The sequence below is a fragment of the Piliocolobus tephrosceles genome, chromosome 5 (assembly GCF_002776525.5).
Source record: "Piliocolobus tephrosceles isolate RC106 chromosome 5, ASM277652v3, whole genome shotgun sequence".
Lineage (NCBI taxonomy): Eukaryota > Metazoa > Chordata > Mammalia > Primates > Cercopithecidae > Piliocolobus > Piliocolobus tephrosceles.
The window spans coordinates 87,190,835-87,214,769 of record NC_045438.1 but is presented as its reverse complement, the minus strand read 5'-3'; positions in this window follow the sequence as shown (position 1 = coordinate 87,214,769).

The window sequence follows — 23,935 nt, the reverse complement described above, 5'->3', positions numbered from 1 at the left end:
CATGTCATCTGCAAACAGAGACAATTTGACTTCTTCTTTTCCTAACTGAATACCCTTGATTTCTTCCTCTTGCCTGATTGCCCTAGCCAGAACTTCCAACACTATGTTGAATAGGAGTGGTGAGAGAGGGCATCCCTGTCTTGTGCCAGTTTTCAAAGGGATTTTTTCCAGTTTTTGCCCATTCAGTATGATATTGGCTGTGGGTTTGTCATAAATAGCTCTTATTATTTTGAGGTATGTTCCATCAATACCGAATTTATTGAGAGTTTTTAGCATGAAGGGCTGTTGAATTTTGTCAAAAGCCTTTTCTGCATCTATTGAGATAATCATGTGGTTCTTGTCTTTGGTTCTGTTTATATGCTGGATTACGTTTATTGATTTGAAAATGTTGAACCAGCCTTGCATCCCAGGGATGAAGCCCACTTGATCATGGTGGATAAGCTTTTTGATGTGCTGCTGAATCTGGTTTGCCAGTATTTTATTGAGGATTTTTGCATCAATGTTCATCAGGGAGATTGGTCTAAAATTCTCTTTTTTTGTTGTGTCTCTGCCAGGCTTTGGTATCAGGATGATGTTGGCCTCATAAAATGAGTTAGGGAGGATTCCCTCTTTTTCTATTGATTGGAATAGTTTCAGAAGGAATGGTACCAGCTCCTCCTTGTACCTCTGGTAGAATTCAGCTGTGTATCCATCTGGTCCTGGGCTTTTTTGGTTGGTAGGCTATTAATTATTGCCTCAATTTCAGAGCCTGCTATTGGTCTATACAGGGATTCAGCTTCTTCCTGGTTTAGTCTTGGAAGAGTGTAAGTGCCCAGGAAATTATCCATTTCTTCTAGATTTTCTAGTTGATTTGCGTAGAGGTGTTTATAGTATTCTCTGATGGTAGTTTGTATTTCTGTGGGGTCGGTGGTGATGTCCCCTTTATCATTTTTTATTGCGTCTATTTGATTCCTCTCTCTTTTCTTCTTTATTAGTCTTGCTAGCAGTCTGTCAATTTTGTTGATCTTTTCAAAAAACCAACTCCTGGATTCACTGATTTTTTGGAGGGTTTTTTGTGTCTCTACCTCCTTCAGTTCTGCTCTGATCTTAGTTATTTCTTGCCTTCTGCTAGCTTTTGAATGTGTTTGCTCTTGCCTCTCTAGTTCTTTTAATTGTAATGTTAGAGTGTCAATTTTAGATCTTTCCTGCTTTCTCTTGTGGGCATTTAGTGCTATAAATTTCCCTCTACACACTGCTTTAAATGTGTCCCAGAGATTCTGGTATGTTGTATCTTTGTTCTCATTGGTTTCAAAGAACATCTTTATTTCTGCCTTCATTTCGTTATGTACCCAGTAGTGATTCAGGAGCAGGTAGTTCAGTTTCCACGTAGTTGAGCGGTTTTGATTGAGTTTCTTAGTCCTGAGTTCTAGTTTGATTGCACTGTGGTCTGAGAGACAGTTTGTTATCATTTCTGTTCTTGTGCATTTGCTGAGGAGTGCTTTACTTCCAATTATGCGGTCAATTTTGGAATAAGTGTGATGTGGTGCTGAGAAGAATGTATATTCTGTTGATTTGGGGTGGAGAGTTCTATAGATGTCTATTAGGTCCACTTGGTGCAGAGATGAGTTCAATTCCTGGATATCCTTGTTAACTTTCTGTCTCGTTGATCTGTCTAACGTTGACAATGGGGTGTTGAAGTCTCCCATTATTATTGTATGGGAGTCTAAGTATCTTTGTAAGTCTCTAAGGACTTGCTTTATGAATCTGGGTGCTCCTGTATTGGGTGCATATATATTTAGGATAGTTAGCTCTTCCTGTTGAATTGATCCCTTTACCATGATGTAATGGCCTTCTTTGTCTCTTTTGATCTTTGATGGTTTAAAGTCTGTTTTATCAGAGACTAGGATTGCAACCCCTGCTTTTTTTTGTTCTCCATTTGCTCGGTAGATCTGCCTCCATCCCTTTATTTTGAGCCTATGTATGTCTCTGCATGTGAGATGGGTCTCCTGAAGACAGCAGATTGATGGGTCTTGACTCTTTATCCAATTTGCCAGTCTGTGTCTTTTAATTGGAGCATTTAGTCCATTTACATTTAAGGTTAATATTGTTATGTGTGAACTTGATCCTGTCATTATGATATTAGCTGGTTATTTTGCTCGTTAGTTGATGCAGTTTCTTCCTAGCATCGATGATTCTTACATTTTGGCATGTTTTTGCAATGCCTGGTACTGGTTGTTCCTTTCCATGTTTAGTGCTTCCTTCAGGGTCTCTTGTAGGGCAGGCCTGGTGGTGACAAAATCTCTCAGCATTTGTTTGTCTGTAAAGAATTTTATATCTCCTTCACTTATGAAACTTAGTTTGGCTGGATATGAAATTCTGGGTTTAAAATTCTTTTCTTTAAGAATGTTGACTATTGGCCCCCACTCTCTTATGGCTTGTAGAGTTTCTGCTGAGAGATCTGCTGTTAGTCTGATGGGCTTCTCTTTGTGGGTAACCTGACCTTTCTCTCTGGCTGCCCTTAACAGTTTTTCCTTCATTTCAACTTTGGAGCATCTGACAATTATGTGTCTTGGAGTTGCTCTTCTCAAGGAGTATCTTTGTGGCGTTCTCTGTATTTCCTGAATTTGAATGTTGGCCTGCCTTGCTAGGTTGGGGAAGTTCTCCTGGATGATATCCTGAAGAGTGTTTTCCAACTTGGTTCCATTTTCTCCCTCACTTTCAGGCACACCAGTCAGATGTAGATTTGGTCTTTTCACATAATCCCATACTTCTTGAAGGCCTTGTTCATTTCTTTTCCCTCTTTTTTCTTTAGACTTATCTTCTCACTTCATTTCATTCATTTGATCCTCAGTGTCTGACACTCTTTCTTCCAGTTGATCGAGTTGGTTACTGAAGCTTGTGCATTTGTCACGTATTTCTCGTGTCATGGTTTTTATCTCTCTCAGTTCGTTTATGGCGTTCTCTGCATTGATTATTCTAGTTATCCATTCTTCCATTCTTTTTTCAAGATTTTTAGTTTCTTTGCGCTGGGTACATAATTCCTCCTTTAGCACTGAGAAGTTTGATGGACTGAAGCCTTCTTCTCTCAACTCATCAAAGTCATTCTCCGTCCAGCTTTGATCCATTGCTGGCGATGAGCTGTGTTCCTTTGAAGGGGGAGGTGCGCTCTTATTTTTTGAATTTCCAGCTTCTCTGCCCTGTTTTTTCCCCATATTTGTGGTTTTATCTGCCTTTGGTCTTTGATGATGGTGACATACTGATGGGGTTTTGGTGTGGGCGTCCTTCCTGTTTGATAGTTTTCCTTCTAACAGTCAGGACCCTCAGCTGTAGGTCTGTTGGAGATTGCTTGAGGTCCACTCCAGACCCTGTCTGCCTGGGTATCAGCAGCAGAGGTTGCAGAAGATAGAGTATTGCTGAACAGTGAGTGTACCTGTCTGATTCTTGCTTTGGAAGGTTCGTCTCAGGGGTGTACTCTGCCTTGTGAGGTGTGGGATGTTGGTCTGCACCTACTGGGGATGTCTCCCAGTTAGGCTACTCAGGGGTCAGGGACTCTATTGAGCAAGCAGTCTGTCTGTTCTCAGATCTCAACCTGTGTTGGGAGATCCACTGCTCTCTTCAAAGCTGTCAGACAGGGTCGTTTGCATCTGCAGAGGTTTCTGCTGCTTTTTGTTTAGCTGTGCCCTGTCCCCAGAGGTGGAGTCTACAGAGACAGGCAGGTCTCCTTGAGCTGCTGTGGGTTCCACCCAGTTCGAGCTTCCAGGAGGCTTTGTTTACCTACTTAAGCCTCAGCAATGGTGGGCACCCCTCCCCTAGCCTCACTGCTGCCTTGCAGTTAGATCACAGACTGCTGTGCTAGCAATGAGGGAGGCTCTGTGGGCGTGGAACCCTCCTGGCCAGGTGTGGGATATAATCTGGTGTACCATTTGCTAAGACCCATGGTAAAGCACAGTATTGGGGTGGGAGTTACCTAATTTTCCAGGTTTTGTGTGTCTCAGTTCCCCTGGCTAGGTAAAGGGATTCCCTTCCCCCTTGTGCTTCCCAGGTGAGGCAATGCCTTGCCCTGCTTCAGCTCTCGCTGGTTGGGCTGCAGCAGCTGACCAGGACCGATTGTCCATCACTCCCTAGTGAGATGAACCCAGTACCTCAGTTGAAAATGCAGAAATCACCTGTCTTCTGTGTTGCTCACGCTGGGAGCTGGAGACTGGAGTTGTTCCTATTTGGCCATCTTGCTCCGCCCCCACCCCTTTACCATTCTTGTAGAGCAGGTCTGGTGTTACTGAAGTCCCTCAGCTTTTGTCTGTCTGGGAAAGTCTTTATTTCCCCTTCATGTTTGAAGGATATTTTTGCCAGATATACCATTCTAGGGTAAAGTTTTTTTCCTTCGGCACTTTAAAAATGCCTTGCTACTCTCTGCTGCCCTATAATGTTTCCATTGAAAAGTCTGCTGCCAGTTGTATTGGAGTTCCATTATAATGTTATTTGTTGTTTTTTTTTCTCTCTTGTTGCTTTTAGGATCCTTTCTTTATCCTTGACCTTTGGGAGTTTTATTATTAAATGCCTGGAGGTAGGCTTTTTTGGCTTAAATCTCCTTGGTGTTCTATAACCTTCTTATACTAGGATACTGATATAATTCTCTAGGTTTGGGAAGTTCTCTATTATGATCTCTTTGAAGAAACTTTCTACCCCATCTCTTTCTCTACCTCCTCTTTAAGACCAGTAACTCTTAGATTTGTCCTTTTGGCACTATTTTCTAGATCTTCTAGGTGTGTTTCAGGGTTGTTGCTGTTATTTGTCTCCTCTGACTGTGTATTTCTAACTAGACTGTCTTCAAACTCACCAATTATTCATTCCGCTTGACCAATTCTGCTACTAAAGGACACTGATGCATCTTTTGTATGACAATTGCATTTTTCAGCTGCAGAATTTCTGCTTGATTCTTTTTAATTATTTCAATCTTTGTTAAATTTATCTGATATAATTCTGAATTCCTTCTCTGTGTTATCTTGAATTTCTTTGAGTATCTTCAACACAGCTATTTTGAATTCTCTATCTGAAATGTCACATATGTCTATTTCTCCAGGATTGCTCCCTAGTGCCTTATTTAGTTCTTTTGGTGAGGTCATGTTTTACTGGATGGTGTGGTTGCTGGTAGATATTCTTCAATGTCTGGTCATTAAAGAGTTAGGTATTTATTGTAGGTTTCACTGTCTAGACTTATTTGTAGCCATCCTTCTTGGGAAGGCTTTCCAGATGTTTGAAAGGACTTGAGTGTTGTGATCTAAGCTGTATCTGCTTTAGGGGGCACCCCAAGCCCAGTAACTCTGTTCTTGCAGACTCATAGAGGTACCACCTTGACAGTCTTGGACAAGATCCAGTAGAATTCTCTGGATTACCAGGCAGAATATTCTTTTCCCTTACTTTCTCCCAAACATACAGAGTCAGTCAGTCTCTCTCTCTCTCTCTCTCCCCCCCTCCCCCACCCCTCTCTTTTCTGAGCCACCTAAAGCTGGCAGTGGAGTGAAACAAGCACCCCTGTGGCCACCACCACATCAGTGTGTGGGTCAGAACTGAAGCTAGCACAGGACTGGGTCTCTCCCAAGGCCTGCTGTAACTACTTCCTGGCTATTGTCTCTCTTTGCTCAAGAACCTGGGGTTTTACAATAAGCAGGTGGCAACACCAGCCAGGCCTGTATCCTTCCCTTCAGGGCAGTGAGGTCCCTTAATACCTGGGTGGTTCCAGAAGTGTTGTCCAGGACTCGGGGACTAGAGTCAAAAATCTGAGAAGTCTACTTGATGTTCTACTGTATTGCAGCTGAGCCAGCACTTAAACCACATGACACAATCCTTCTCACTTTTCCTTACTCTTTCCAAAGGCTGAGGAGCCTCATCCTATAGCCGCCACCACCCCAGGCCATGAAGAGTACTTCCAGACTACCTTTGATGTTCCCTAAAGGTATTGTTCCATCTTTATATCCATATGTACCCTATGCTTAGCTCCCACTTATAAGTGACACTCAAATTTTTCACTGCTCTGTGCATTCACATGTCGATGAATGACCATGAAAGCACCACAAGCATTGATTTGAGTGTTACAAATAAATTTTAGCAAATGGGAAAATTTGCTAATATGGGATCCACAAATAATAAGCAACAATTGTATATCAATTAGTTGATTACTGATTAAGTTAGCTAATGGTTAATGTATAAGAAAATTCCTTGATAAACAATAAAACGTTAGAAAATTGTCTAAGCTCCTTTACTGTGCTAGTCATCTTCAATTCTTTCAACATTAGCAAAATGACTGCAATATCATAGACTCTCAATAAACAATTGTTGAGTGAATGAATAATACATGTGACTTATGCCTCAAGCTTCTGAGGGTCTCCATAGGGAAGCATCGCAAAAACACATGGGAAGTCACACAGAGTTAGGGGATAATACAAGGCAGTAGCTGAAGACATTCTGAGCCCAATTTCTCATTTCAGATACTAAATCATGAATTACTTGATTCTTTCCATTCTTGGATCATGGTTGTACAGTCTGGAATACCTAAAAGGAAGTATTGGCACCTGATTTGTCTAGGTGGCACGGATACTTGAGTAAGCTAAAAGTGAAGGCCACATCTTCACCTCTGGCAGGAACCAGAGAAAAGCATATTCACAAAAAAGACCCCAAGCCCCTTTAGCACCACACTCACTTTGTAGCCCTCCCCATACATCACTTCCTCTGTCTCAAAAATTTTCCCAATTCTTTTACCAGCTGTAAACTGCCAAAAACAGAAATGTCAGGGTTCTTTTCTACAGACTCCTAGGTTAAAATAACTTTCCCTTCCTCACTCCCTCTTTGCTTAGCAAATCTTCTTACTGGTTTTCAATCTTTTCTTTCAAAACCATCATAACTGGAGCTTCTCTACAGCTTGGTAGTTAAAATCAGGCAGGCAGCAAATTGTCAGACAAAGAATGGGTTTTATAACATCCAAGGCACATGTACAACAAGAACTTCTCAACTTGGGAAAGAACAGAAACTAAAATTTGACTCACAGCTGATTTGTTCTCTAGAGAATCTTCTTATTCTCTTATATAGAACTGCTTTTCCAACTACAGAATTTAGTCTCCTTCCACCCTAACCTCGCCCCTAAATTGAAATTCTGCAGGTTTTGTTTCTTTGACTTTTGGGACACTCCTTTAAAATTTGAAAACTGAAAAGTTGATACCATTCTTTGTACTAAAAGTCTGAGGTAGAATCTTTGTCTCATTTGTTTACTGTGTCCTTGTTAAAAATTACATTGACAGAACAATAACTTTTGATTTTACTGATTTATAAGATTCAGATTAATTATAGATTTATTTATTCCTCCTCCTCTTTTTTGACTTTTCTAGTCCGTATCATCAAAAGTGAAAGGAACAAAATCACCAGCTACCATGTTAGCTATCATCATTTGATCCTCTAAATTCAGAACTCCAGAGCAATAAGAGACTATGTGTTCTTAAGTTTAGTACGAACAAATACCAATGCTCCCCTGTTCCTCTCCATGAAACCTCCTCTTTAAGAATTATTTTGTCATTACTTAAGAAAGAAGGAGGAGAAGCAGGAGGAAAAGTAGAAGAAAGAAGAAGAGTTAGAGAAGCAGCAGGAGGAACAGGTGGAATAAGACAAAAATATGGAAGTCCAGGTATAGTGACTCATACCTGTAATCACAACACTTTGGGAGGCCAAGGTAGGAGGATCTCTCGAGGTCAGGAGTTCAAGATCAGCCTTGGCAACATAAAGGGATTCCATCCATGTCTACAAAAAAAAATACATATATATAAATTAGCCATGCATAGTGTCACATGCCTATAATCCTAGCTACTCAGGAGGCTGAGACAGGAAGATCACTTAAACCTAGAGGTTTGAGGCTACAGTGAATTATGATTGATCCACTCCACTCCAGCCTAGGTGACAGAGTGAGACCTCCATCTTTAAAAATAAATAAATAAAAATATGGAATTAACAAAGCAGATGCAAGTTAGATAATTGACCTGGGAAGGGTCTAAGGCAGATAGAAAATCTCTGACTTCATCTAATTTATAGTGTAGAACACCCTGAAGTCTCAAGAATTGAAGATATCAGATATTTCTAGAAGGTGACATAAGGGGTGAGAGACACAAATGGGAGAACTGGCTGAACGTCTATTCAGAACGTGATTAATGCCCTTCTCCTTCCTCATGTCAGCAATAGACTGGAGCTTTATTTTCTGAAGAAGGTAAAACAGAAGTTTCTGCACTAGGAACACCAGATACAATTAAGAGCAGGTAATGCTGAAAGCAAACAGGGAGATTAAGAAAAACCTTATATACTGAGTGCTGAAATTCCCAACTCTCTGTCCCTATTTGGCTCTCATGATACTGGGAACCACCATATAGACTCTAGACTGAAGACTGATACACACTTCCTGGGAAACGAAACCATCTCTAGGGAAAAGACTTCAAGATACTAATATCAGGGTTTCCCAAGGAAACAATCCAGATAGTCACTCTGCAGTAGAACCTTCAACAAGATCCCTCAAAACTTAAAGTTTCCAATGAGCCTTTCAGGGCCCCACTCATATATGGCAGGCAGACAGATCAGCCAACAACTGGAGAACGCCTCTAGCTTTAGAGCTCAAAACAAACACATAGGACAAAAGCAACTAGGAGGAAAAGAAACATTCAGAGAATAAGAAAAGAGCTCTTGGAAATTAACAGTATAGTGGTATAAATGAAAAACTCAATAAAAGTCTTGGTAGGAAAATTTGATAAAAATATCTCAGAAAGTATATCAAAAAAAATTAAAAGATGGACAATAGCAACTAAAATATAAAATAATTTGAAGACTTTCCTAGGAAATCCTACATCCAAATAATAGCAGTTTCAGGAGAAAAGAAGGATTGAAATCATTGAAGAAAGTTTTCCAGAACAGAAAGACAGGAGTTTCCACTTTCCAAGTGCCTATCACAATGGATGAAAAAGTCTACCAAGACACATCATAAAATGTCAGAACCCTGTGATCAATGGGAATAGCTGATAAACTTCTAGTTAATACAGGTTTCCTACAAAAGATAAAGAAAGGAATTGTATCAGAATTCTATGTTACATCACTAGAACTTGAAGGCATTTGAGCAATGCTTTCAAAATCTGAGAAAAAAAATATTTCCAACCTAAAATTCTATACCCAGTCAAATAGAATCAGGCATGAGAGTAAATAACAGCTTTGGACATGCAAAGTGTCAGCATACTTACCTACCACGTACCCTTTCTCAGGAAAACTTCTTAAAGAGAGAAATTACAAATAAATTATGTTATATTTCTATGGAGAAATATTATATGTCAATGAAAGTGAAGACATTTTAGCTATAAGCAACAGCATGGAAGAATCAAAGGAATATGATATGGGTAGAAAATAAAAGTCACAGTACAAAATTGCAGTTATGTTTGCTTCACTGTAGTAATCATTTCACTGTTTATATGTATCCCAAAACATCATGTTGTACATCTTAAATATACAACATTTTATTAAAAATAAAGAAAATAAAATTAAAACCAAAAAACAGAAGAATATATACAATATGACTCATTTATATAACATTCTAGAATAAGACAAAATAAATGCATTGTTCAGGCACACAGAATGTGGCAAAACTATAATGAAAAGCAAAGACTGAAAAACTCACAGTTTAAATCATGTTCACCATGGACATGGAAGGGAAAGCAATAAGATGAGAAAGTAGCATACAGAAAACTTCAAAGGCAAGAGCAATGTGCTTATATATAAACTGGGTAGACAAGTGCTCCTATTGCAGCTCAGATAAACACATACAACTCCTCTGGATTCTTATAGTGCAACCTGCCAATGCTCTCTTCTTTTTACAGAACAAGAGTAGACGGCTTGGATGGACAAAGAATTATGGGAAAGTTAAGTATATGTGGGAGATTTTCTTCTGTTAGGGCAAACATGTAATCTTCATGACAGCTGGCACGAGTGGTTCAGTGTTGAAGCTGTAATGCATTCAAGAAGCAGTTCAATAGCCAAAAATAATTTAAAAGGAATTCCACACTTCATTGTATTCCTAGAAAACCATAAGGAGGATCCCAATTCTTAGTCCTCAATAACACTCGCTAAATCTGAATGTCTCTCCGGACCTCTTCCTGTAGCCACTCCCACACAAACTATTGGGTAACTATAAGACTTCTTTTGTCAGATTGGGGCTAGTCTGCTCAAAAAATACAATGTTATCACTTTTTTTTGCCATCATAAATTAATACAGAGATTGCATGCAATGTGACAACAACATTTAAGGTGTTGAGAAACATAGGTATGAAATTAGTCATGGGTGTCCTTATTAAATCTCATCTTCTCATCTGGAATTTAACAACTTGAGAGATTAGAGAAAGACAAAGATTAAGACACCGAGGCCCACTCTTATCTAAGGTTATGAAATAATACATTTAGGGAGAATTTATGGTAAGAGGAAAGTACATAAGAGTAACAGATATGTTTTTGTTTTTTTCATTTTGTTTTGAGACGGAGACTTACTTTGTCTCCCAGGCCAGAGTGCAGTGGTGCGATCTCAGCTCACTGAAACCTCCACCTCCCAGGTTCAAGCAATTCTCCTGCCTCAGCCTCCTGAGTAGCTGGGACTACAGGTGCCCGTCACCACACTTGGTTAATTTTTTATTTTTTAATTTATTTTATGTATGTATGTGTTTATTTATTTATTTATTCATTTATTTATTTATTTATTGTATTTTTTAGTAGAGACGGGTTTTCACCGTGTTAGCCAGGATCCTCTAGATCTCCTGACCTTGTGATCCGCCGCCCTCGGCCTCCCAGAGTGCTGGAATTACAGGCATGAGCCACCGCGCCCGGCCTAGTAACAGATACGTTTTAAGTGAGAATGAAAACTTCAGACACACAACTCAGTAAGAAATGTGCACTTTTAATGCCAAATTATAACCAAGAAACTGTTTTCATATTCCAAACGAGTGCACTGCAATTTCTTCAGCCAACATATTAGTATTCTTGTCTTCTCCATAGTGAAAAAAGAAGTGCCTGATTACAATTCACTCTCCAAATTTTTACGGCTAGAACTTGAAGAAAACAGAGCTTCTGCCAAAATAGCTTCCTGCCCAGGTGCTGAACCAATTAACTTTTAAGCAACCAGGCAGTAAAACCAGTAATGGTGAGTTTTCTGAAGTGCTATATGTAAGGAGACAGCTTGGGAAAATAAAGATGAAAATTTGTTTTCATAAAAAGAAGTGCTTAAAATCCTGAGAGACTGTTTGAATTCCTTGCTGAAATACATGTGGCATTGCAAATTCCCAAACGATCAGATAGTTAAAGTTCTATGCAGTCAACATGGACACTTTTTCTTAAATATAGAAAAAACCATTTTATTATAATGTGCAATTTGTCCATCAAAAGCCCAGTGAATACATTCATTTTTGAGAGAAAGGTTATTTAAATGTAATGTTGGCTGCTAAAATATATCAAAATTTTAAATATATCAAATAGATTTTTTGGAGAAAATGTTGCAATCAATTTTCTTAGATTAGAGGTCTTTTGTAAATGTAAAAGTTCTATAAAATGTGAAAATATGAATTTTCAAATCATATTATATAATGATAATTTCTTTAAAGAAATTCATTTTTCAAGATTATTATTCAGTTGAAGAAAATTAAATAAGGAGTTGTTATGGACAAGTTTTGTTTGAAGATGGGGAGCAAAGAAATTCACAGCTTGGAAGGAAATACTAATGTGTAAGTGGTTTTCTCTCAGTGGTAGGGTTATGGGAGATTTTTTTTCTTTTTTTTTTTTTGTACTTTTTAAACATTATAGAATCAAGAAATGATGGGCATAATTGCATTCAAAAATAACAGACATAAGGAAAATTTCACAATATACTCAAGCAGGGCACAAAATTGAATCTATTGCATAATCTCAACTTGGTAAAAAAGAAAAATTAGATGCAAGCACATAAAGCTGGAAGACAATAGTCAGCTAGGATAGTGTTATCTTTGCATGATGGGATTCACAGTGCTATTTCTTACTTGAACATTTCTGCAATCTCCAAATTGTTTTAATGGGCATATTGTTTTATTTTATTTTGAGAAAGTGTCTCACTCTGTCACCCAAGCGGGAGTGCAGTGACATAATCATAGCTCACTGTAGCTTCAAATTGGCATACTGTATTTTTATAAAGAAAAAACAGGCCAGGGGTGGTGGCTCACACCTGTAATCCCAGCACTTTGGGAGGCCAAGGCAGGCGGATCACGAGGTCAAGAGATCGAGACCATCCTGGCCAACATGGTGAAAGCCCATCTCTATTGAAAATACAAAAAATTAGCTGGGCGTGGTGGTGGTGTGTGCCTGTAGTCCCAGCTACTCAAGAGGCTGAGGCAGGAGAACTGCTGGGAGGCAGAAGCTGCAGTGAGCCGAGATCGTGCCACTGCACTCCAGCCTGGTGACAGAATGAGATTCCATCTCAAAAAAAAAAAAAGGAAAGAAAGAAAGAAAAAACATGTTTACATTTATTGTCATTACCAACTGGAGGTCAAGTGGAAGTTAAAATCACCTCAAATTATAAATCAATAGAAAATATTAATATACCTAAATTCTAATTTATAAAATGTTCAGCTTTATGTCCATTAAGTTAGGTAAAAGTAGCTCTCATATAACACGGAAAAAGGCTTTAATAAATATTGCTGATAATCAAATCTTAGTATAAGAAATCATATATTATTATATTTCCAATATCAAATTTAGGATTTCAGCTTCTAAATGTAAACAAAATATCTCTAAGATTACAAATACATGCAAATGTAGAAAATAGGTCTGTGCATATGCATATATGTGCACACATGAGGATATGTGAAATTCAGTGGTGGTGGGATTCCAGTAAACTACACTTTTTTATTTATAATTTTCCAGACTGTTTAATTTTCTATATTAAATACTGCTCTAGCCCCCTATGAGATTAGGAATGCCTCCCCACTCCTTGATTAGTTTGTTTACAATAAAATAGAAATTGCAGGATACCAAGAGAAAAAAATATATTTTATATATATATATATTTTATATATATATATATATAAATCCAATTATCTGCATCAAAATAAGCATTGCAGTTACAGCTTTCATTTACAGAATGAAAAAGTAAGAAACTTGCAGTTAACTCACAGCATTTTTGTAAGTCAGCTACAAAACGTAACATGTAACATTGTATTATTTTAATAACTTCACAATGACATCATATTTACAGGAAAAAAATCATCATGAAATATGATGGTATGAAGCATATGACTCCAGAATCAAGTTTCAAGTCTGCAAAAACGCAGCATCCAGATCTGCCAGTCTCAGGAAACACTGCAAAAACATCTTTTCCCTCTGGACAAAGCCCGGGTTTGGTAGAAAGGAAGATAAAATTGCTATTACTTTGGAAAACTCAGGTACTGAATAAGAGTCTAGATTTGTTTCTCCCTTAGTAGGTTCTTAACGATATATAGGGGACATTTAAGGCCCCAGATAACACACTAACCTGGGAATTGGAATGTGTACTGGTTTTATAGGCTTTGCTGGTAATTGACTTCATAGCCTAAAGTAGCTACTTGCTCTGTTTAGGCATTGTGGCATCTATAATAAGGTGTTAAAAATCCATGTATTTTTTCCCAGGGGACTCTAACGATAGGTTTTGTCATTTACTATGTATGCTTGGTTCTTATTGGACAGAAAATACAATGAAAGTGTTGTTCCAATAAACATTTAAAGTCCAAAAGAAAAGAGTCTGATGAATGATTAAGCCAAAGGAAAAATATCTGGAAACTTATGAGTCATCTCCCACTCTAATGTTGACATCTTCAAGGGAATAAAAACAGTAGTATAAAGATCAGTAAGGGAAGTGATGTTTGCAAATAGTTGTTTTAATGGAAGAATTAAAATGACAGGCTTGTGGGATAGCAGGCAGCAAGGCAGCAGAAGGCTTGAAGAAGAGAAAACCAAAAAAAGACACAAGGGAAGAGGCTTTCTTTATGTGTGAGTGGCCACTATTCAACTCCATTCACAAAACATTTATGCAGCACTCACTCAGGCTTGGGCCCTGTATTAGGGTTGGCTAAGACCCATTTCCTGCTTTGGGAAAATAAAAATGTAGTTGAGAGAACAACATTCAGGAAAACAAGTTGCCCAAAAGTTTTTGAGAGGTGTTGTTTCAGAGATGGTTAAAAAAATGCCACAGGATTTTTTTTAGAGGGAATCATGGTGGACAAGAGGCAGGACTAGATTGCAGCTCTGGAGAGGGCAGCATATGGAGGCTTGCACTGTGAATTTTAGCTCCACATTTACTGCAAGAACAAACCAGCAATCCTGAGAGGGCCCACAGACCCTTTGAAGGAAGCAGACTGCTGCTGCAGGACCTGAGAGACATTCCAAATACTGTGAGTGCCCCAACTGCACATGTGGGAAAGGGAGACCCTCCTCTCCTGAACACACGCCCCCAGTGGAGAAGCTGAACGTCTTTTTGTGGGAGAAGTTCCCAAATTTATCTGGACCTGAGTCGAGTTAGAGAGCCGAGCAAAATACAGGAGTAGAGGAAGCAGCAGAAAGGCCCTGGGAGCTTGCTGGGTCCCCAAGGAGCCCGTTCCTGCCTGATACCACATGGATCCACCAGGAGGGTGGCCAGAGGAGCAGGCGGTAAAATTTCACAGGGAGAAGGAATTCTCTAGCTGAACTTTGTAACAATTTTAACCAGGTGAGAAGCCGTCTGGCCAGAACTCTGGGAGGGCATGAATCAGGCATGCAGACTTTACAGGCAGGGGAAGAACTGAAGCGCTTTTCTCTTACAGCTGGGAGGTGGATAGCCTTGGACAAGTTTTCAAGCCAATTTCATGCTCTACCTGGAAACAGACTTGGGACTGTGGAGGAAAGCATGGTGGGAGTGAGACCAGCCCTTCAGTTTGTGTGGGAGCTGGGTGAGGCCTGTGACTGTCGGCTTTCTCCCACTTTCCTGACAACCTGCATGACTCAGCAGAGGCAGCCATAATCCTCCTAAGTACACAACTCCAGTGACCTGGGAATCTCACCACCATCCCCCACAGCAGCCACAGCAAGACCCGTCCAAGGAGAGTCTGAGCTCAAACACGCCTAGCCCTGCCCCACTTGATGGTCCTTCCCTATTCACCCCTATAGTGGAAGACAAAGGGCATATAATCTTGAGTTCTAGGGCCCCACCCACTGCCAGTCCCATTCCACACTAATACAGCTGATGCCTTCTGGAAATCACCACCTCCTGGCAGGAGGCCAACTAGCACAAAAATAGAGCATTAGACCACCAAAGCTAAGAACCCTTATGGAGTCCATTGCACCCTCCACCACTTCCACTGGACAGGGACTGTATCCATGGGTGAGAGACCCATGGATGGTTCATATCACAGGACTCTGTGCAGACAACCCCCAGTGCCAGCCTAGAGCTGGGTAGAGTCACTGGAGGCTAAACCCAGAACAGAGACAACAATCACTGTAGTTTGGCTCACAGGAAGTTACATCCATAGGAAAAGGGGGAGAGTACTACATCAAGGGAACACACTATGGGACAAATGAATCTGAACAATAGCCTTGAGCCTGCCCAAATGAGAAGGAACCAGAAAACCAACCCTGGTAATATGACAAAACAGGCACTTCAACATCCTCCCCAAAATCACACTAGTTCACTAAGAAGAAATCACTTGTTTACCCGAAAAAAATTCAGAAGGCTAGGCATTAAGCTAATTAGGGAAAGACCAGAGAAAGGCAAAGCCCAATGCAAGGAAATCCAAAAAATTATGCAAAACGTGAAGGGAGAATTATTCATGGAAATAGATAGCTTAAAGAAAAAAAACAATAAAAATTTCAGGAAACTTTGGATGCATCTTTAGAAATGCAAAATGCTCTGGAAAGTCTCAGCAATATAACTGAACAAGTAGAAGAAAGAAATTCAGAACTCGAACACAAAGTCTTTGAATTAACCCAATTCAACAAAGAGAAAGAAAAAATAATTTAAAAAATATGAACAAAGCCTCCAAGAAGTCTGGGATTATGTTAAATGACCAAACCTAAAAATAATCAGTGTACCTTAGAAAGAAGAGAATTGTAAAAGCCTGGAAATCATATTTAGGGGAATAATCAAGGAAAACTTCCCCAGTCTTGTGAGCAACCTAGACATCCAAATACAAGAAGCACAAAGAACACCTGGGAAATTTATCACAAAAAGATCTTCTCCTAGGCACATTGTCATCAGGTTATCAAAAGTTAAGACAAAGGAAAGAATCTTAAGAGCTGTGAGACAGAAGCATCAGGCAACCTATAAAGGAAAACCTATCAGATTAAGAGCAGATTTCTCTGCAGAAATCCTACAAGCTAGAAGGGATTGGGGATCTATCTTCAGCCTCTTCAAACAAAACAATTATCAGCCAAGAATTTTATATCCAGTGAAATTAAGCATCATATATGATGGAAAGATACACTTATTTTCAGACAAACAAATGCTGAGAGAATTCGCCATTACCAAGCCACCACTATGAGGACTGCTAAAAGGAGCTCTAAATCTTGAAACAAATCCTGGAAACACATCAAAATAGAACCACCTTAAAGCATAAATCACACAGGACCTATAAAACAAAAATACAAGGTAAAAAGCAAAAACAAAAAACAAAACCAAAAAAGTATGTAGGCAACAAAGAGCACGAGGAAAGCAATGGTACCTCATATTTCAATACTAACAATAAATGTAAATGGACTAAATGCTCCACTTAAAAGATACAGAACTGAGGAGTGGATATGAACTCACCAACCATCTACTGCCTTCAGGAGACTCACCTAACACATAAGGACGCACATAAACTTAAAGTAAAGGGTATATATGTATGATGGAACACCATGCTGCCATAAAAAGGAATGAATTAACAGCATTTGCAGTGACACCTGCCTGAGACTGGAGACTATTATTCAAAATGAAGTAACTCAGGAATGGAAAACCAAACATCGTATGTTCTTACTGATATGTGGGAGCTAAGCTATGAGGACACAAAGGCATAAGAATGACAAAATGGACTTTGGGGACTTAAGAGCAAGAGTGGGAGGGGAGCAAGGGATAAAAGACTACAAATATGGTACAATATATACTGCTCGGGTGATGGGTGCACCAAAATCTCATAAGTTACCACTAAAGAACTTACTCGTGTAACTAAATACCACCTGTACCCCAATAACTTATGGAAAATTTTTAAAATGCCATGGGAGGAAAGAGAAAAGATTAATAATCTATTTTCAGTGGTTAGCAGAGGTCATGAGACTAAATTACAAATAGTCAAACTTACAATTTTGTTAGAATCAGAAGATTAAGTTTTAAACTCATCATTATTTTCATATATCTCACATTTTCTACATAAAGCAGAGAGCTGCCCTAGACTCTAAATTTGAGCTTCAGATGATGCAAATTAATTCTTTCACTCTACCTGGTTGGCTATCAAAGAAGATTCTGCCTTTTCATTAGTTCATTACTCCTACTTTAGAAGCTGCTAATGAATTGATTTTTTAAATGAACCTGAAGATATTGAACACATACAAGAAAACCTTTAATATTAATGCCAGCCTATTTGGTTTTTCATTCATAAGAAGGAGAAAATGGGGGCTGAATCCTCCCTTTTATAACAGCATTAATCCCACTCATGACTGCTCAACCACCTCTAACATCCCATGTCTTAATATTGTCACAATGGTAACTAGATTTCAACACAAGTTTAGGAGGGAACAAACATGCAAACCATAGCAGACAGAAAGCAGAATCAGGAACGTGATCTAGAAGTGACTTCTGTCTGCACTTTCTCCAAGGTTCCCATGCAATGCTAAGATACATAGTAAAGACTGTCACACACTCTTGGAATATTTGGGAAAATAAATAATCTTAGAATTCTCTACTTTTTCTACCTCACTTGGGCATCAGTCTGCCTCAGCATGCTGTAGCCCAAACTCTCTTCAGTTTCCCACTTACCTTCTTTCCAGTACTGTCTACTCTCAGTGTGATGTGTAACTCCAACATGCTAGGGTAAGATGGGGGTGGGAGCAAAATCAAAGGGGTGAGAAAGAGGAATGAAAGGTGACATGTGATGCACAATAGAAATTGTCTCTCCTGGGTAACTACATGGGCTTAAGTTTGTAGATATAATTTTGTTTATTATGAATAACAAAGAAGAATAAAAATATTTGCTTCATCTTTGCTGCATTTTGGACATATTTTAGGCATTGATGCCTCAGCTTATAATGTAAAATGAACTTGTAGATAATTTTCACACAAGAATGATACAAATTTTATTTTTTGTCTACTAAGATGAAATTTTTTCAAGGGAATAACCTTGGCATGTCCCAGGCTCAGACTGAATTTCAAAGTGGACTATCAGTAAGTCAACAACTTCCTGAGCATGTGCTGTGTATAGAGATGGGCCTGTACCAGCAATATTTATGTAATTAAAAGAAATAGATAAAGAGCTTGGAGCCAAATAAAAAAGGAGATCAAAAGCAAATTTGCAGCATCCACAAAAGTAAAAACGAGCAAAACTTAAATGTATATATGTATCAACATATTTGTTCAACTTTTATTATTTTCCACACATATGCACATAACAGTCTCAGTTACACATAGAAATAAGTGATAATTATAGTAGGGGGGGAGTAGGAATTAAAGTGGCCTCTAAGCATCTTCTTACCTAGTAATTCTCCCTTACTCTGCTATAAGAATCTAATAGAATAATTCACTGTTTAAATACTATGCATTGGTTAAGATCATACTTTTCTAATGAAATGGCATACACTAAATGCTCAATAAATGTTAGATTCTCTACCACAAATATTTGTTGTAGATTCTTTCTGTTTTAATTGATATTACTGGATAGTATCCAGAATGCTTGGAATGTTCACACCACTCTTACATTCTAGACATGAAAAACAAAGGATCTCTGGTTCCAAGGATAGACACTATGGATAGAATTTTTTTATTCCATGGAACTATAATCATTTTAGTACAGAAAAATAGAATCTTTCACCAGAGTTAAAATGAATCCTGATCTAAATTTATTGCATTGAGAAATGAGCCTTCCTGGTTATTTTGCCCATGAAGAGAGAAACAGTCAAAACAAAATAAGATTAAACTACTTGGTGGAGGCAAGACCCCTGGAATAGCAGAGTCGGGACCTCCATAAATCCATTCTTCCATGAAACTCATGAAAATACTGGCAAAACTATCAAAAATAACTTTTTTGATCTCTGGAAATTGATCAAAGGCTTACAACATCTGAAGAACTGAAAAACTGCTGAACTTGATAAGAAGACCAGGGACAATAAAGTTTTTACTTGGGTTACTCCCATCTACCCCTCCTCAGTTTCATGGTAGGCCTTGAAATCTACCAGCCTAACAGTCACTAGAGAGGCAGACAGGGTTTGGAGCTCCTGAAAAAATCCTATTGCCAAACCACGGTTACTTTTTGACCTGACTCACAGTTCCCCAGAGTAGCCTCATCCACAGAGTATTGTCTATTTGACCAGACTCAGAGCTCAGCTCCACAGGAAAAGCTTTGACCCCAGGGCTTTGAGGAAACTAATCAGCTTCAATTTTTTAACCTTCCATTTGACAAAGGATGTTTTACCAGTTGGAGCAAATAAAAACCTGGGGAAAAAAAATGTATATGGAAGATCTAGAGAATAAGATTTCTATAGATGACTTTGAAAAGTTCTGACATATTCCTAGGGATCTAGAAGACCATGCACATGTGCAGACCATGCTCATGTCCAAAGAGATAATAGAAGCAGGAAACAGAGACATTCAAGGCAGAAAAGGTTGGGATCCCTAGCAAGGGGCCCACCCTCAAGCCTGGAACTGCAGCCAGAAGTGAGAACTTCACATCTCCATTTTTCCTGCCAGAATGTTGCCTTTTCCAAAACCACCTCTAGCCTGATCCACTCCCATCCTGCACTCATAAAAACAGCAGGCTCCACTGATAGCAGAGAAGGGAAGAAGAGAATAACAGCTGAATGTCAGAGAGAAGCAGTTTGGCTTCAGAGGGATGACTTGATGGCAGGACTTTGGAGAAAAGTCCAGCAGGAGACAGCCAGACTTCAGGGGAAGAATACCTTTCTGCTCTATCCCCTTTCCAGCTCCCCTTCCTGCTGAAAGTTACTTCTGATGGCAATAAAATTCCTTGCATTAACCATCCTTCAATTAGTTCATGTGACCTGATTTTTCCTGAGCACTGAACAAGAGCTTGGGCGCCACAGGTGCAGATGCTAAAGACTGTCACACTGACCCTCTGCCCTCACTGGTAGAGAGCAACCACCTCTTATAAAAAGGCAGAGGGCTCACTCACTAAGCTGTTTAACATTAACACCATCCACAGATGGCAAAGTTAAAAGGGCACTGTATGCCCTCTGGGGCTTCAGGAGTCGTGGGTACTCCCCGCTAGATGCTGCCATGGGGCCTGCACAGAATTTTGCTCCTGCCAGCACCCAGAAGGATTCGTCCCAGCTTCTGTACCCACTCACCTGCGTGCTCCTGCTCCCACAAGTGATTGAGAGCTGTGGGCTGAGTGAGCGAAGCACCCCGATCATAAGGCCCATGAAGGGGTCAGGGAAAATTTCCTGTATCAGAAAAACCAGAAAGGGCTCCCATCACTCACTCTAACAGGAAGTAAAGGCTAACACAGACTTATAAACTACTTGAGAGTTGAAGGTCTGCCCCCAACACACACACACAAACACACCGGCTCCTCATCCAAAGTAGGAATACTTACTGGTTCAAGGCATTTAAGGAAATATTTGACCAATCAGTTGCTGACCACTAAGCTGTGGTGATAAGCTGTGGTGACCCAGATTCAACCACTAGGAAGCAAGGCTTAAAAATAAAATAAGGATTAAAAAAAAAAGTTAATAAGAAACAAAACAAAACAAAATAAGTAGAGACTTTAGTGGTTTTATACTGCAAGAAATACAAATGCTAAAAAATTTGTCCAGAAAAGTCACCAGACAACAATAAAACAACAACAGCAAACCCAGAAAGCAGGGGTGTTAGATATCGTATTCCAGAGTTGCCACATTGTAGCATCTAAAATCTCCAGTTTTCACATCTAGTCTTTCTAAATGTTTAGAAGTATACAAAGTAGGTTAAAAGTACAGGTAGTAAATAATACATTTTGTAGCTTTCCTTTCGTTAAGAGTCATAGAAAAAAACGTTTTCTGGAAATTGATCACACCACTTCTCGGAGCAGTGCCCAGTATTCTAATTGTGCTGGGTCATGGAGGAAGAAGAAAGTACAAAGGACTTTATACCAATGGTGAGGCACAATTGACCATTATCCCTTACATCTGTACATTTACTTTGCTAGTATATAGTGTATATAAAAGACAAACAAGTCCTAATTTGCAACATCTAGTCTTTCTACATGTTAAAGAGGTTGCCAGTATATGACAAAAGTAGAGTTAGTAAACTAATATATTGAGTACAGCTTGTGTTAAAATTCTAGGAAAGACTGTTCTTAAAAACACCATCTTTCTTGTGGAAATGAAATTGTTAAAATCTCTAAACATTACAGATGCTTATACCTGTTCACTGAGTTGATAGAGGTAGGAAGGGGAAGGGTTCTAGATCAGACTCTTTCTTGTTTAGAAGACACTTTCAAATTATATTTTTTGCCATATATATGTACCATTTATTCAATGCTACTGTGTATATCGTGGAAAATCTATGTCCTATTTGAAACATCTAGTCTTTCTAGATGTTTAAAAGCATACAAAGAACAAAGCTGGAGGCATCACGCTACCTGACTTCAAACTATACTACAAGGCTGCAGTAACCAAAACAGCATGGTACTGATACCCAAACAGAGAGAGAGACCAATGGAACAGAACAGAGCCGTCAGAACTAATACCACACATCTGCAACCATCTGATCTTTGACAAACCTGACAAAAACAAGAAATTGGGAAAGGATTCACTATTTAATAAATAGTCCTGAGAAAACTGGCTAGCCATAAGTAGAAAGCTGAAACTAGATCCCTTCCTTACACTTTATACAAAAATTAATTCAAGATGGATTAGAGACTTAAATGTTAGACCTAAAACCATAAAAAACCCTAGAAGAAAACTTAGGCAATACCATTCAGGACATAGTCATGGGCAAGGACTTCATGTCTAAAACACCAAAAGCAATGGCAACAAAAGCCAAAATTGACAAATGGGATCTAATTATACTAAAGAGCTTCTGCACAGCAAAAGAAACTACCAGGCAACCTACAGAATGGGAGAAAATTTTTGCAATCTACTAATCAGACAAAGGGCTAATATCCAGAACCTACAAAAACTCAAACAAATTTACAAGAAAAAAAAACAACCCCATCAAAAAGTGGGCAAAGGATATGAACAGACAATTCTCAAAAGAAGACATTTATGCAACTAACAGACACATGAAAAAATGCTCATCATCACTGGCCATCAGAGAAATGCAAATCAAAACCACAATGAGATACCATCTCACACTAGTTATAATGGCAATCATTAAAAAGTCAGGAAACAACAGGTGCTGGAGAGGATGTGGAGAAATAGGAACACTTTTACACTGTTGGTGGCAATGTAAACTAGTTCAACCATTGTGGAAGACAGTGTGGCGATTCCTCAAGGATCTAGAACTAGAAATACCATTTGACCCAGCCATCCCATTACTGGGGATATACCCAGAGGATTATAAATCATGCTACTATAAAGACACATGCACATGTATGTTTATTGTGGCACTATTCACTACAGCAAAGACTTGGAACCAACCCAAATGTCCATCAATGACAGACTGGATTAAGAAAATGTGGCACATATACACCATGGAATACTATGCAGCCATAAAAAAGGATGAGTTCATGTCCTTTGTAGGTACATGGATGCAGCTGGAAACCATCATTCTCCGCAAACTATCGCAAGAACAGAAAACCAAAGACTGCATGTTCTCACTCATAGGTGGGAATTGAACAATGAGAACACTTGGACACAGGAAGGGGAACATCACATACCAGGGCCTGTTGTGGAGTGGGGGGATGGGGGAGGGATAGTATTAGGACATATATCTAATGTAAATGACGAGTTAATGAGTGCAGCACACCAACATGGCACATGTATACATATGTAACAAACCTGCACGTTGTGCGCATGAACCCTAGAACATAAAGTATAATTAAAAAAATAAATAATAAAAATTTAAAAAGTAATAAAAGCATACAACATATGTTAAAAGTAAAGGACTGAAGTGTTTTTTGTTATTTCATACAATCAGTCAGATTTGGGAATAGCATTGTTAAACTTGAAGTCTTGGAGAGTATGCTGACTGTTTACTAAGCAGTAGCAGGTAGCAAAAGAGAAGGGTTCTGTGCCTATGAGTTAGATTAGTTCAGATGGTCTAACCACTGTTCTGTGTGTGCATTTTAATTAATATTGTGTATTAAAAGGTAAACAAGTCCTAATGCTCAAGGTATGTTAAAATTAGAGATAGTGAAATAATTCCTTTATAAATATTCTTTTGTTAGTTTTTAGGAAGGGCTGTCTTGTGGGAGTGGACCTTTGTTAATCCACCTCTTGTAGCTAGATGTAACTCTCTATTTATTCACTGGAATGGTAGAAGAGGAAGAAGAGGAAGGGTAAAGGGAAGGACTGTTTGCTTGTATCTCCATATCTAGAAGATGGTTTTAGATTACAACCGTAGGTCTCTATGTGCATTTCTACTAAAGTGCCTGTGTTTATTACAGACAAAGTTCATTATTTTGCAGCATCTAACCTTTATAGATGTCCTGAGGTAACTAGTATGATAAAAAATAGAGCTAGTGAATTGGCCGATTTATAACTATCTTTTTGCTATACTTTATAGAAAAGATGAATTTTG